The sequence below is a fragment of the Triticum aestivum genome, chromosome 6A (genome assembly GCF_018294505.1).
Source record: "Triticum aestivum cultivar Chinese Spring chromosome 6A, IWGSC CS RefSeq v2.1, whole genome shotgun sequence".
NCBI lineage: Eukaryota > Viridiplantae > Streptophyta > Magnoliopsida > Poales > Poaceae > Triticum > Triticum aestivum.
In genome coordinates, this window is record NC_057809.1 from 14,061,916 (window position 1) to 14,076,435 (window position 14,520).

Consider the following 14,520-nt stretch of genomic DNA (forward strand, 5'->3'; position numbering starts at 1 on the left):
AACTTCGTACCAACATGCCCTGGTTACTTCCGGCTAATGATGAAGGCATGGATTTCTTCAATACTTTGACACTAGGAAACCTCTCTCGACCCCTCGGCGATCCTCGACCCCTCGAACCCTCGACGACCCTGGAACCCTCGACCCCTAGACGACCCTCTTCTTCCTCTCATGTTCGAGAGGATCGCCGAGGGGTCGGGAGGTTGCCTAGTGTCAAAGGATTCAACAAAACCATGTCTTCATCATTAGGCGAAAGTAACATGTGCATGATGGTACGAAGCTCTTCAAAGTTGTTCTGGAACGGAGTCCCAGATAGGATAATTCGCTTTTTGGTACAAAGTTCAGAAAGAGCCTTCCGAATATCGCTATTTGGAAGGCCTTTGCTGAATTCGTACCAAAAGGCGGATTATTCTATCCGAGACTCCATTCCAGAACAACTTTGTAGAACTTCGTACCAACATGTCCTGGTTACTTCTGGCTAATGATGAAGGCATGGATTTCTTCAATACTTTGACACTAGGAAACCTCTCTCGACCCCTCGGCGATCCTCGACCCCTCAAACCCTCGACGACCCTGGAACCCTCGACCCCTAGACGACCCTCTTCTTCCTCTCATGTTCGAGAGGATCGCCGAGGGGTCGGGAGGTTGCCTAGTGTCAAAGGATTCAACAAAACCATGTCTTCATCATTAGGCGAAAGTAACATGTGCATGATGGTACGAAGCTCTTCAAAGTTGTTCTGGAACGGAGTCCCAGATAGGATAATTCGCTTTTTGGTACAAAGTTCAGAAAGAGCCTTCCGAATATTGCTATTTGGAAGGCCTTTGCTGAATTCGTACCAAAAGGCGGATTATTCTATCCGGGACTCCATTCCAGAACAACTTTGCAGAACTTCGTACCAACATGCCCTGGTTACTTCCGGCTAATGATGAAGGCATGGATTTCTTCAATACTTTGACACTAGGAAACCTCTCTCGACCCCTCGGCGATCCTCGACCCCTCGAACCCTCGACGACCCTGGAACCCTCGACCCCTAGACGACCCTCTTCTTCCTCTCATGTTCGAGAGGATCGCCGAGGGGTCGGGAGGTTTCCTAGTGTCAAAGGATTCAACAAAACCATGTCTTCATCATTAGGCGAAAGTAACATGTGCATGATGGTACGAAGCTCTTCAAAGTTGTTCTGGAACGGAGTCCCAGATAGGATAATTCGCTTTTTGGTACAAAGTTCAGAAAGAGCCTTCCGAATATCGCTATTTGGAAGGCCTTTGCTGAATTCGTACCAAAAGGCGGATTATTCTATCCGGGACTCCATTCCAGAACAACTTTGCAGAACTTCGTACCAACATGCCCTAGTTACTTCTGGCTAATGATGAAGGCATGGATTTCTTCAATACTTTGACACTAGGAAACCTCTCTCGACCCCTCGGCGATCCTCGACCCCTCGAACCCTCGACGACCCTGGAACCCTCGACCCCTAGACGACCCTCTTCTTCCTCTCATGTTCGAGAGGATCGCCGAGGGGTCGGGAGGTTGCCTAGTGTCAAAGGATTCAACAAAACCATGTCTTCATCATTAGGCGAAAGTAACATGTGCATGATGGTACGAAGCTCTTCAAAGTTGTTCTGGAACGGAGTCCCAGATAGGATAATTCGCTTTTTGGTACAAAGTTCAGAAAGAGCCTTCCGAATATTGCTATTTGGAAGGCCTTTGCTGAATTCGTACCAAAAGGCGGATTATTCTATCCGGGACTCCATTCCAGAACAACTTTGCAGAACTTCGTACCAACATGCCCTGGTTACTTCCGGCTAATGATGAAGGCATGGATTTCTTCAATACTTTGACACTAGGAAACCTCTCTCGACCCCTCGGCGATCCTCGACCCCTCGAACCCTCGACGACCCTGGAACCCTCGACCCCTAGACGACCCTCTTCTTCCTCTCATGTTCGAGAGGATCGCCGAGGGGTCGGGAGGTTGCCTAGTGTCAAAGGATTCAACAAAACCATGTCTTCATCATTAGGCGAAAGTAACATGTGCATGATGGTACGAAGCTCTTCAAAGTTGTTCTGGAACGGAGTCCCAGATAGGATAATTCGCTTTTTGGTACAAAGTTCAGAAAGAGCCTTCCGAATATCGCTATTTGCAAGGCCTTTGCTGAATTCGTACCAAAAGGCGGATTATTCTATCCGGGACTCCATTCCAGCACAACTTTGCAGAACTTCGTACCAACATGCCCTGGTTAATTCTGGCTAATGATGAAGGCATGGATTTCTTCAATACTTTGACACTAGGAAACCTCTCTCGACCCCTCGGCGATCCTCGACCCCTCGAACCCTCGACGACCCTGGAACGCTCGACCCCTAGACGACCCTCTTCTTCCTCTCATGTTCGAGAGGATCGCCGAGGGGTCGGGAGGTTGCCTAGTGTCAAAGGATTCAACAAAACCATGTCTTCATCATTAGGCGAAAGTAACATGTGCATGATGGTACGAAGCTCTTCAAAGTTGTTCTGGAACGGAGTCCCAGATAGGATAATTCACTTTTTGGTACAAAGTTCAGAAAGAGCCTTCCGAATATCGCTATTTGGAAGGCCTTTGCTGAATTCGTACCAAAAGGCGGATTATTCTATCTGGGACTCCATTCCAGAACAACTTTGCAGAACTTTGTACCAACATGCCCTGGTTACTTCCGGCTAATGATGAAGGCATGGATTTCTTCAATACTTTGACACTAGGAAACCTCTCTCGACCCCTCGGCGATCCTCGACCCCTCGAACCCTCGACGACCCTGGAACCCTCGACCCCTAGACGACCCTGCTGGAACCCTTGACCCTCGAACCTATAGAACCCTCGAACCCTCGACCCTGAAACCCTCGACCCTTGACCCCTTAACGACCCTCGACCCTCTACCCTAGTTCCCGACCCTCGACCCCTCGAAGAGGAGAAATAAATAAGAAAAAGAAAAAAGAAGAAAAAGAAGAGGAGAAGGAAGAAAGGAATAGTGGAGAAGAAGAGAAAATAGAGAAGAGGAGAAGGAAGAAAGGAATAGTGGAGAAGAAGAGGAGAAGGAAGAAAGGAATATATTCTATTTTCTCTTCTTCTCCACTATTCCTTTCTTCCTTCTCCTCTTCTTTTTCTTCTTTTTTCTTCTTCTTATTTATTTCTCTTCTTTTCCTCTCCTCTTCTTCTTTCTTTCCTCTTCTTATTTTCTTCTTTCCTATCCTTCTTTTTCTAAAATTGTAATTTTTGCATATATAAAACTTTTCTAAAATTGTAACTTTCTATATAAAACTTTCCTATCGGGAGGGGGAGAAGATCGAAGAAAAAAAAGAAGAAAAAAAGAGGAGAAGAAGAAAGGAATAGAGGAGAAGAAGAAAAAATAGAAAAAAATTCTATTTTTTCTTCTTCTCCTCTATTCCTTTCTTCTTCTCCTCTTCCTTTTCTTCCTCTCCTCGTCTTCTCCTTCTTCTCCTTCTTTCTCTACTTATTTTCCTTTTCCTTATTTTACTTTTTCCTCTCCACTAACATAAAATGCACTAACCTAAAATGCAACAAACATAAAATGCACTAAAGAGGCTCAACTAACCTAAAACCAGTGATAAAATGCACTAACCTAAAATCGATATCTACTAACAACTTAAAAAAATTAATACATATATGAAAAAATGCATATATGAAAAAAAACATCATCATATCATCAACAGAAAAAAACATCATCATATCATCAACATCATCATATCATCAACCGAAAGGGCGCCGGCGCGGGGCGACGACGGGCTCGGGGCGGCGACGGGCTCGGGGTGGCGACGGGGCGGGGCGACGGCGGCGGGCTCGGGGCGGCGACGGGGCGGGGCGACGGCGGCGGGCGCGGGGCGACGACGGGCTCGGGGCGACGGCGCGGGGCGACGACGTACGGGCTCGGGGCGGCGACGGGGCGGGGCGGGGCGACGGCGGGGCGGGGCGACGGCGGCGGGCGCGGGGCGACGACGGCGGGCGCGGGGCGACGACGGGCTCGGGGCGGCGACGACGACGACGAACGGCCTGGGGGCGTCGGGGCGAATGGGAGCGGTTGGCCAAAATTTCACAAGTGGTGGCTTATATAGCCAGAGCAATGGTAACGGTTCGTGCTACGACCCGGGACTAATGCTCCCTTTAGTCCCGGTTGGTGCGACGAACCAGGACCTAAGGCCAATTTTCGGCAGCCGAAAGGGCGGGAAGCGAAGGCCATTGGTCCCGGTTGGTGGCACCAACCGGGACTAAAGGGGGGCAATGGTCACGGTTGGTGCCACGAACCATGACCAATGCCCCCTTTAGTCCCGGTTGGTGCCACCAACCGGGACCAATGGCCTTGTGCTGCATCGCTAGCTGAAGTTTAGTCCCACATCGCTAGCTGAAGGGCGCCGGCACTTGTTTATAAGCGCTGCTGTGCCTCCCCATTCGAGCTCCTCTCTAATGCAGGCTTTCGGGCCTAAACTTGTTACTGCCTGTGGGCCTATTGGGCCTCTGCGGGCCTGAATCCTGGCCCATGTAGGGTTTCTAGTCGTATTCAAGCCGTGGAGGCCCAGTAGGTGGCATTTTTTTTTGGTTTTTTCTTTTTTATTTCTACATTTTTTTGGTTTTTTAATTTTTTTATTTCTACTTAAAACTAAATACTTATAGTTTTTTAGTGATTTCTTTTTGCTTTTAGGTCACAAAAATTATAAACTTTCTGTTAGTGCCATTAGTTTTAAATTTTGAATAGTTTAAATTTGAATTTTTAAAAATTTGTGTGAACCACTAGTTTATGAATAACTTTACTATAAAAATAGAATTTTTTTTCTATTTACTTTCTATTTATACTTACAACTAAATACTTATAGTTTTTTAGTGATTTCTTTTTGATTTTAGGTCACAAAAATTATAAACTTTCTGTTAGTGCCATTAGTTTTAAAATTTTGAATAGTTTAAATTTGAATTTTATAAAAATTTTGTGAATCACTAGTTTATGAATAACTTTACTATAAAAATAGAATTTTTTTTCTTCTTTGCTATTTATTTTTTATTTATACTTACAATTAAATACTTATAGTTTGATTTTAGGTCACAAAAATTATATTCTTTTTGCTATTGAAGAATATTATAGTTTTATTTTAGTTGATCATAACATAATATTTTAATTGATTGTTTTTATTTTCATAAAAGTTTTGTAGTTCATTCTGTTTGCTATTAATTCATTATTTGAGCTAAATGACTCTGAAATTGGAAAGCATTTCAAAATGAACTCTGAAAAGGTTGAAAGTTGGCATGGTATCATAATTTCACCCACATAGCATGTGCATGTATAAAACGGACAATGGTAGCATGTTCGTCTATTACAAATTTGGCATGGTATCATCATAATAGTTGCGGGAGAAAGTCTTCACTTTTTCTTCGCTTGTGTCATTTGCTTATTGCGCCGTAACCATGGATAATCTTCATTGTTTATCAGGATGCTTGGGTCAGCCTTGACATTGAAGGGAGGAATTTCATGAAACTTTTCATAATCTTCAGACATGTTTGTCTTGCCGTCCACTCCCAGGATGTCCCTTTTTCCTGAAAGAACTATGTGGCGCTTTGGCTCATCAGATGATGTATTCGCTTCCTTATCTTTTCTTTTTCTCGGTTTGGTAGACATGTCCTTCACATAGATAACCTGTGCCACATCATTGGCTAGGACGAACGGTTCGTCATTGTACCCAAGATTTTTCAGATCCACTATTGTCATTCCGTACTGTGGGTCTACCTGTACCCCGCCGCCTAACAGATTGACCCATTTGCACTTAAACAAAGGGACCTTAAAATCAGGTCCATAGTCAAGTTCCCATATGTCCACTATGTAACCATAATATGTGTCCTTTCCGCTCTCGGTTGCTGCATCAAAGCGGACACCGCTGTTTTGGTTGGTGCTCTTTTGATCTTGGGCGATCGTGTAAAATGTATTCCCATTTATCTCGTATCCTTTGTAAGTCAATACAGTCAAAGATGGTCCCCTTGACAACAAGTACAACTCATCACAAATAGTGTTGTCACCTCTGAGACGAGTTTCCAACCAACTGCTGAAAGTCTTGATGTGTTCACATGTAATCTAGTCGTCGCACTGCTCCGGGTGTTTGGAACGCAGACTGTTCTTGTGTTCATCGACATACGGGGTCACCAAGGTAGAGTTCTGTAGAACTGTGTAGTGTGCTTGAGACCAAGAATATCCGTCCCTGCATATTATTGAGTCTCTTCCAAGAGTGCCTTTTCCAGTTAGTCTCCCCTCATACCGCGATTTAGGGAGACCTATCTTGTTAAGGCCAGGAATGAAGTCAACACAAAACCCGATAACATCCTCTGTTTGATGGCCCATGGAGATGCTTCCTTCTGGCCTAGCGCGGTTACGGACATATTTCTTTAGGACTCCCATGAACCTCTCAAAGGGGAACATATTGTGTAGTAATACGGGCCCCAGGATCACAATCTCGTCGACTAGATGAACTAGGACGTGCGTCATGATATTGAAGAAGGATGGTGGGAACACCAGCTCGAAACTGACAAGACATTGCACCACATCACTCCTTAGCCTTGGTACGATTTCTGGATCGATCACCTTCTGAGAGATTGCATTGAGGAATGCACATAGCTTCACAATGGCTAATCGGACGTTTTCCGGTAGAAGCCCCCTCAATGCAACTGGAAGCAGTTGCGTCATAATCACGTGGTAGTCATGAGACTTTTAGGTTCTGAAACTTTTTCTCTGGCATATTTATTATTCCCTTTATATTCGACGAGAAGCCAGTCGTGACCTTCATACTGAGCAGGCATTCAAAGAAGATTTCTTTCTCTTCTTTCGTAAGAGCGTAGCTGGCAGGACCTTTATACTGCTTCGGAGGCATGCCGTCTTTTTCGTGCAAACGTTGCAGGTCCTCTCGTGCCTCAGGTGTATCTTTTGTCTTCCCATACACGCCCAAGAAGCCTAGCAGGTTCACGCAAAGGTTCTTCGTCATGTGCATCACGTCGATTGAGGAGCGGACCTCTAGGTCTTTCCAGTAGGGTAGGTCCCAAAATATAGATTTCTTTTTCCACATGGGTGTGTGTCCCTCAGCGTCATTCGGAACAGCTAGTCCACCGGGACCCTTTCCAAAGATTACGTAGTATAAATCATTGACCATAGCAAGCACGTGATCACCGGTGCGCATGGCGGGCTTCTTCCGGTGATCTGCCTCGCCTTTGAAATGCTTGCCTTTCTTTCGACATTGATGGTTGGTCAGAAGAAATCGACGATGGCCCAGGTACACATTCTTCCTGCATTTGTCCAGGTATATACTTTCAGTGTCATCTAAACAGTGCGTGCATGCGTGGTATCCTTTGTTTGTCTGTCCTGAAAGGTTACTGAGAGCGGACCAATCGTTGATGGTCACGAACAGCAACGCCTTAAGGTTAAATTCCTCCTGTCTGTGCTCATCCCACGTACGTACACCGTTTCCATTCCACAGCTGTAAAAGTTCTTCAACTAATGGCCTTAGGTACACATCAATTTCGTTGCCGGGTTGCTTAGGGCCTTGGATGAGAACTGGCATCATAATGAACTTCCGCTTCATGCACATCCAAGGAGGAAGGTTATACATACATAGAGTCACGGTCCAGGTGCTGTGATTGCTGCTCTGCTCCCCGAAAGGATTAATGCCATCCGCGCTTAAAGCAAACCATACATTCCTTGGGTCCTTTGCAAACTCATCCCAGTACTTTCTCTCGATTTTTCTCCACTGCGACCCGTCAACGGGTGCTCTCAACTTCCCATCTTTCTTTCGGTTCTCACTGTGCCATCGCATCAACTTGGCATGCTCTTCGTTTCTGAACAGACGTTTCAACCGTGGTATTATAGGAGCATACCACATCACCTTCGCAGGAACCCTCTTCCTGAGGGGCTCGCCGTCAACATCACCAAGGTCATCTCGTCTGATCTTATACTGCAACGCACCGCATACCGGGCATGCGTTCAGATCCTTGTATGCACGGCGGTAGAGGATGCAGTCATTAGGGCATGCATGCATCTTCTCCACCTCCAATCCTAGAGGGCATACGACCTTCTTTGCTGCGTATGTACTGTCGGGTAATTCATTATCCTTTGGAAGCTTCTTCTTCAATATTTTCAGTAGCTTCTCAAATCCTTTGTCAGCCACAGCATTCTCTGCCTTCCACTGCAGCAATTCCAGTACGGTACCGAGCTTTGTGTTGCCATCTTCGCAATTGGGGTATAACCCTTTTTTGTGATCCTCTAACATACGATCGAACTTCAGCTTCTCCTTTTGACTAATGCATTGCGTCCTTGCATCGACAATGACCCGGCGGAGATCATCATCATCGGGCACATCGTCTGGTTCCTCTTGATCTTCAGCAGCTTCACCCGTGGCAGCATCATTGGGCACATCGTCTGGTTCCTCTTGATCTTCACCAGCTCCCCCCGTTGCAGCATCACCGTATTCAGGGGGCACATAGTTGTCATCGTACTCTTCTTCTTTGCCGTCTTCCATCATAACCCCTATTTCTCCGTGCCTCGTCCAAACATTATAGTGTGGCATGAAACCCTTGTAAAGCAGGTGGGAGTGAAGGATTTTCCGGTTAGAGTAAGACCTCGTATTCCCACATTCAGTGCATGGACAACACATAAAACCATTCTGCTTGTTTGCCTCAGCCGCATAGAGAAACTCATGCACACCCTTAATGTACTCGCGGGTGTGTCTATCACCGTACATCCATTGCCGGTTCATCTGCGTGCATTATATATAATTAAGTGTCCAAATTAATAGAAGTTCATCATCACATTAAAACCAAAGTGCATACATAGTTCTCATCTAACAACATTAAAACCAAAACCATCGCACTATATAAGATGCAATAATAAATGTAAGAAAATGATACAAGTATCTATCTAAACATACAAGTAAGAATATTTTTCCTTTCAGAAAGAAGATAAGAACAAGAGTCTCACCACGGTGGTGTCGGTGATGAGATCGGCGCGGGTGATCGACGGCGGTGAAGACGGGGACGGGGCGTGACGGACCGCTAAATCTAGACAAATCTCGAGGAAAATGGAGCTTGGAGGTCGAGCTTCGAGAGGAGAAAGCTTAAGTAGTGTGGCTCGGGCATTCCATCGAACACCTCATGTGCATAGGAGGTGAGCTAGAGCACCACAAAGCCCTCTCCCCCTCGGCCAGAAAAAATAGAGCACTGTGCTCTGCTCTTGCGCGAGGGGGTATATATAGGCACCTCATTGGTCCCGGTTGATGACATGAACCGGGACTAAAGGGAAGCCTTTGGTCCCGGTTCAAGCCACCAACCGGGACCAATGGTGGTGGGCCAGGAGCGAGGCCCATTGGTCCCCGTTCATCCCACCAACCAGGACCAAAAGGTCCAGACGAACCGAGACCAATGGCCCACGTGGCCCGGCCGGCCCCCTGGGCTCACGAACCGGGACCAATGCCCACATTGGTCTCGGTTCTAGACTGAACCGGGACTAATGGGCTGAGCCGGCCTAGACCATAGCCCTGTTTTCTACTAGTGTGTGATTCTTTCGAATTGTCCAACATTATCCATGGACAGCCCGAGTATGTGTAGATTGGGTTTGTTTTCCCATAATGCTCTGCACCGGATCCGATGCGGAATTTTGTCAGTGCCTCCATGTTGTTCTCCGGGTACACATCCTCTCTGCTTATTGCCGAGACGTGCATTAGGAGAACAGCGGGGAGGTGCTGTCATAATTTTGCATCCGATACAGAGTAGATCATGGGAAAACGAACCCAATCTACACATACTCAGATGGGATTAGGACATATCTTTACCTATTAGCGTCTAGGTTGCTGCTACCTCTTGAGCACTGCGTTGGATTTCCCCGAAGAGGAGAGGATGATACAGCAAAGTAGCGTAAGTATTTCCCTCAGTTTTTGAGAACCAATGTATCAATCCAGTAGGAGGCCACGCGCGAGTCCCTCGTACCTACACAAAACAATAGCTCAATGCAACCAACGCGATTAGGGGTTGTCAATCCCTTCACGGTCACTTACGAGAGTGAGATCTGATAGAGATGATAGATAATATTTTTGGTATTTTTGATATAAAGATGCAAGGTAAAATAAAAGGCAAAGTAAAAAGACAAAGCAATAATAAAGTGATTGGAGATTGATATGATGAGAATAGACCCGGGGGCCATAGATGTCACTAGTGGCTTCTCTCAAGAGCATAAGTATTTCTACGGTGGGTGAACAAATTACTGTTGAGCAATTGACAGAATTGAGTATAGTTATGATAATATCTAGGTATGATCATGTATATAGGCATCACGTTCGAGACAAAGTAGACCGACTCCTGCCTGCATCTACTACTATTACTCTACTCATTGACCGCTATCCAGCATGCATCTAGAGTATTAAGTTAATGAAAATAGAGTAACGCCTTAAGCAAGATGACATTATGTAGAGGGATAAATTCATGCAATATGATAAAAAACCCCATCTTGTTATCCTCGATAGCAACAATACAATACGTGCCTTGCTGCCCCTTCTGTCATTAGGTAAGGACACCGCAAGATTGAACCCAAAGCTAAGCACTTCTCCCATTGCAAGAAAAACCAATCTAGTAGGCCAAACCAAACTGATAATTCGAAGAGACTTGCAAAGATAACCAATCATACATAAAAGAATTCAGAGAAGATTCAAATATTGTTCATAGATAATCTTGATCATAAACCCACAATTCATCGGTCTCAACAAACACACCGCAAAAAGAAGATTACATCGAATAGATCTCCACGAGAGAGGGGGAGAACATTGTATTGAGATCCAAAAAGAGAGAAGAAGCGATCTAGCTGCTAACTATGGACCCGAAGGTCTGAGGTAACTACTCACACTTCATCAGAAGGGCTATGATGATGATGTAGAAGCCCTCCATGATTGATGCCCCCTCCGGCGGAGCTCCGGAACAGGCCCCAAGATGGGATCTCGTGGGTACAGAAGGTTGTGGCGGTGGAATTAGGTTTTTGGCTCCGTATCTGATCGTTTGGGGGTACGTAGGTATATATAGGAGGAAGGAGTACGTCGGTGGAGCTTCGAGGGGCCCACGAGGCAGGGGGGCGCGCCCTAGGGGGGCGCCCTCCACCCTCATGACCGCCTCTCTTATTTCTTGATGGAGGGTCCAAGTTAATAGGTTAGTCCCAAAAGTAATATAAAAGTGGAAAATAAAGCCCAATATGGTCCAAAACAGTAGATAATATAGCATGGAGCAATCAAAAATTATAGATATGTTGGAGACGTATCAGGCATCCCCAAGCTTAATTCCTGCTCGTCCTCGAGTAGGTAAATGATAAAAAGAGAATTTTTGATGCGGAATGCTACTTGGCATAATTTCAATGTAAATCTTCTTAATTGTGGTATGAATATTCAGATCCTAAAGATTCAAGACAAAAGTTCACATTGACATAAAAATAATAATACTTCAAGCATACTAACAAAGCAATTATGTCTTCTCAAAATAACATGGCCAAAGAAAGTTATCCCTACAAAATCATATAGTCTGGCTATGCTCTATCTTCACCACACAAAGTATTTAAATCATGCACAACCCCGATGACAAGCCAAGCAATTGTTTCATACTTTTGACATTCTCATAACTTTTTCAATCTTCACGCAATACATGAGCGTGAGCCATGGATATAGCACTATATGTGGAATAGAATGGTGGTTGTGGAGAAGAAAAAAAGAGGGGAATATAGTCTCACATCAACTAGACGTATCAACGGGCTATGGAGATGCCCATCAATAGATATCAATGTGAGTGAGTAGGGATTGCCAAGCAACGGATGCACTAGAGCTATAAGTATATGAAAGCTCAACAAAAGAAACTAAGTGGGTGTGCATCCAACTCGCTTGCTCACGAAGACCTAGGGCAATTTGAGGAAGCCCATCATTGGAATATACAAGCCAAGTTCTATAATGAAAGATTCCCACTAGTATATGAAAGTGAAAAAAATGAGAGACTCTCTATCATGAAGATCTTAGTGCTACTTTGAAGCACAAGTGTGGTAAAAGGATAGTAACATTGTCCCTTCTCTCTTTTTCTCTCACTTCTTTTATTTGGGCCTTTTTTATGGCCTCTTTTCTTTCTTTCTTTTTCGTTCGGAGTCTCATCCCGACTTGTGGGGGAATCATAGTCTCCATCATCCTTTCCTCACTTGGGACAATGCTCTAAAAAATGATGATCATCACACTTTTATTTTTCTTACAACTCAACAATTACAACTCGATACTTAGAACAAAATATGACTCTATATGAATGCCTCCGGCGGTGTACCGGGATATGCAATGAATCAAGAGTGACGTGTATGAAAGAATTATGAACGGTGGCTTTGCCACAAATACGATGTCAACTGCATGATCATGCTAGCAATATGACAATAATGGAGCGTGTCATAATAAACGGTTTGGTGGAAAGTTGCATGGCAATATATCTCGGAATGGCTATGGAAATGCCATGATAGGTAGGTATGGTGGCTGTTTTGAGGAAGGTATATGGTGGGTGTATGATACCGGCGAAAGGTGCGCGGTATTAGAGAGGCTAGCAATGGTGGAAGGAAGGAAAAGTGCGTATAATCCATGGACTCAACATTAGTCATAAAGAACTCATATACTTATTGCAAAAATGTAGAAGTTATCAAAGCAAAGTATTACGTGCATGCTCCTAGGGGGATAGATTTGTAGTAAAAGACCATCGCTCGTCCCCGACTGCCACTCATAAGGAAGACAATCAATAAATAAATCATGCTCCGACTTCATCACATAACGGTTCACCATACGTGCATGCTACGGGAATCACAAACTTTAACACAAGTATTTCTCAAATTCACAACTACTCAACTAGCATGACTCTAATATCACCATCTTCATATCTCAAAACAATTGTCAAGCATCAAACTTTTCTTAGTATTCAACGCACTCAAAAGAAAGTTTTACAAATCTTGAATACCAAGGATATTAAGATTTTAAAGTAATTACCATGCTATTTAAGACTCTAAAAATAATCTAAGTGAAGCATGAGAGATCAATAGTTTCTATAAAACAAATCCACCACCGTGCTCTAAAAGATATAAGTGAAGCACTAGAGCAAAACTATAAAGCTCAAAATTAAGATATAAGTGAAGCACATAGAGTATTTCTAACAAATTCCAATTCATGTATGGCTCTCTAAAAAGGTTTGTACAGCAAGGATGATTGTGGTAAACTAAAAAGCAAAGACTCAAATCATACAAGACGCTCCAAGCAAAACACATATCATGTGGTGAATAAAAGTATAGCTCCAAGTAAAATTACCGATGGAAGTAGACGAAATAGGGGATGCCTTCTGGGGCATCCCAAACTTTGACTTTTTGGTGTCCTTGGATTATCTTGGGGGTGCCATGGGCATCCCCAAGCTTAGGCTCTTGCCACTCCTTGTTCCATAATCCATCAAAAGATTTCACCCAAAACTTGAAAACTTCACAACACAAAACTCAACAGAAATCTCGTGAGCTCCGTTAGCGAAAGAAAACAAAAGGCCAGTTCAATGTACTATAATGAACTCATTCTTTATTTATATTGGTGTTAAACCTACTGTATTCCAACTTCTCTATGGATTATAAACTATTTTACTAGCCATAGATTCATCAAAATAAGCAAACAACACACAAAAAACAGAATCTGTCAAAAACAGAACAGTCTGTAGTAATCTGTAACTAACGCAAACTTCTGGAACTCCAAAAAATCAGCCAAAATAGGACGGCCTAGACAATTTGTTTATTGATCATCAGAAATTAGAATCACTATTTTATCACGTTCCGGTGGTTTTTAATAATTGGTTTCGTAAACAGAAAGTTTCTGGAAATTATAGCAAGATCAAATAACTATCGTCCAAGAAGATCCTATAGATTTAACTTGGCACAAACACTAATTAAAAGATAAAACCACATATAAACAGAAGGAAGATGGATTATTTATTCCTAAACAGAAACAAAAGAAAAAAAACTAAAATAAAATTGGGTTGCCTCCCAACAAGCGCTCTCGTTTAACGCCCCTAGCTAGGCATAAAAGCAAGGATAGATCTAAGTATTGCCATCTTTGGTAGGCAATCCATAAGTGGCTCTCATAATAGATTCATATGGTAATTTTATTTTATTTCTAGGGAAGTGTTCCATGCCCTTCTTTAATGGAAATTGGAATCTAATATTCCCTTCCTTCATATCAATAATTGCACCAATCGTTCTAAGGAAAGGTCTACCAGGAATAATAGGACAAGACGGATTGCAATCTATATCAAAAACGATAAAATCTACGAGCACATAATTCCTATTTGCAACAATAAGAACATCATTAATTGTTCCCATAGGTTTCTTAATAGTGTAATCCGCAAGATGCAAGTTTAGGGAGCAATCATCAAAATCACGGAAATTAGCAAATCACACAAAGTTTTGGGAATAGTGGAAACACTAGCACCCAAATCACATA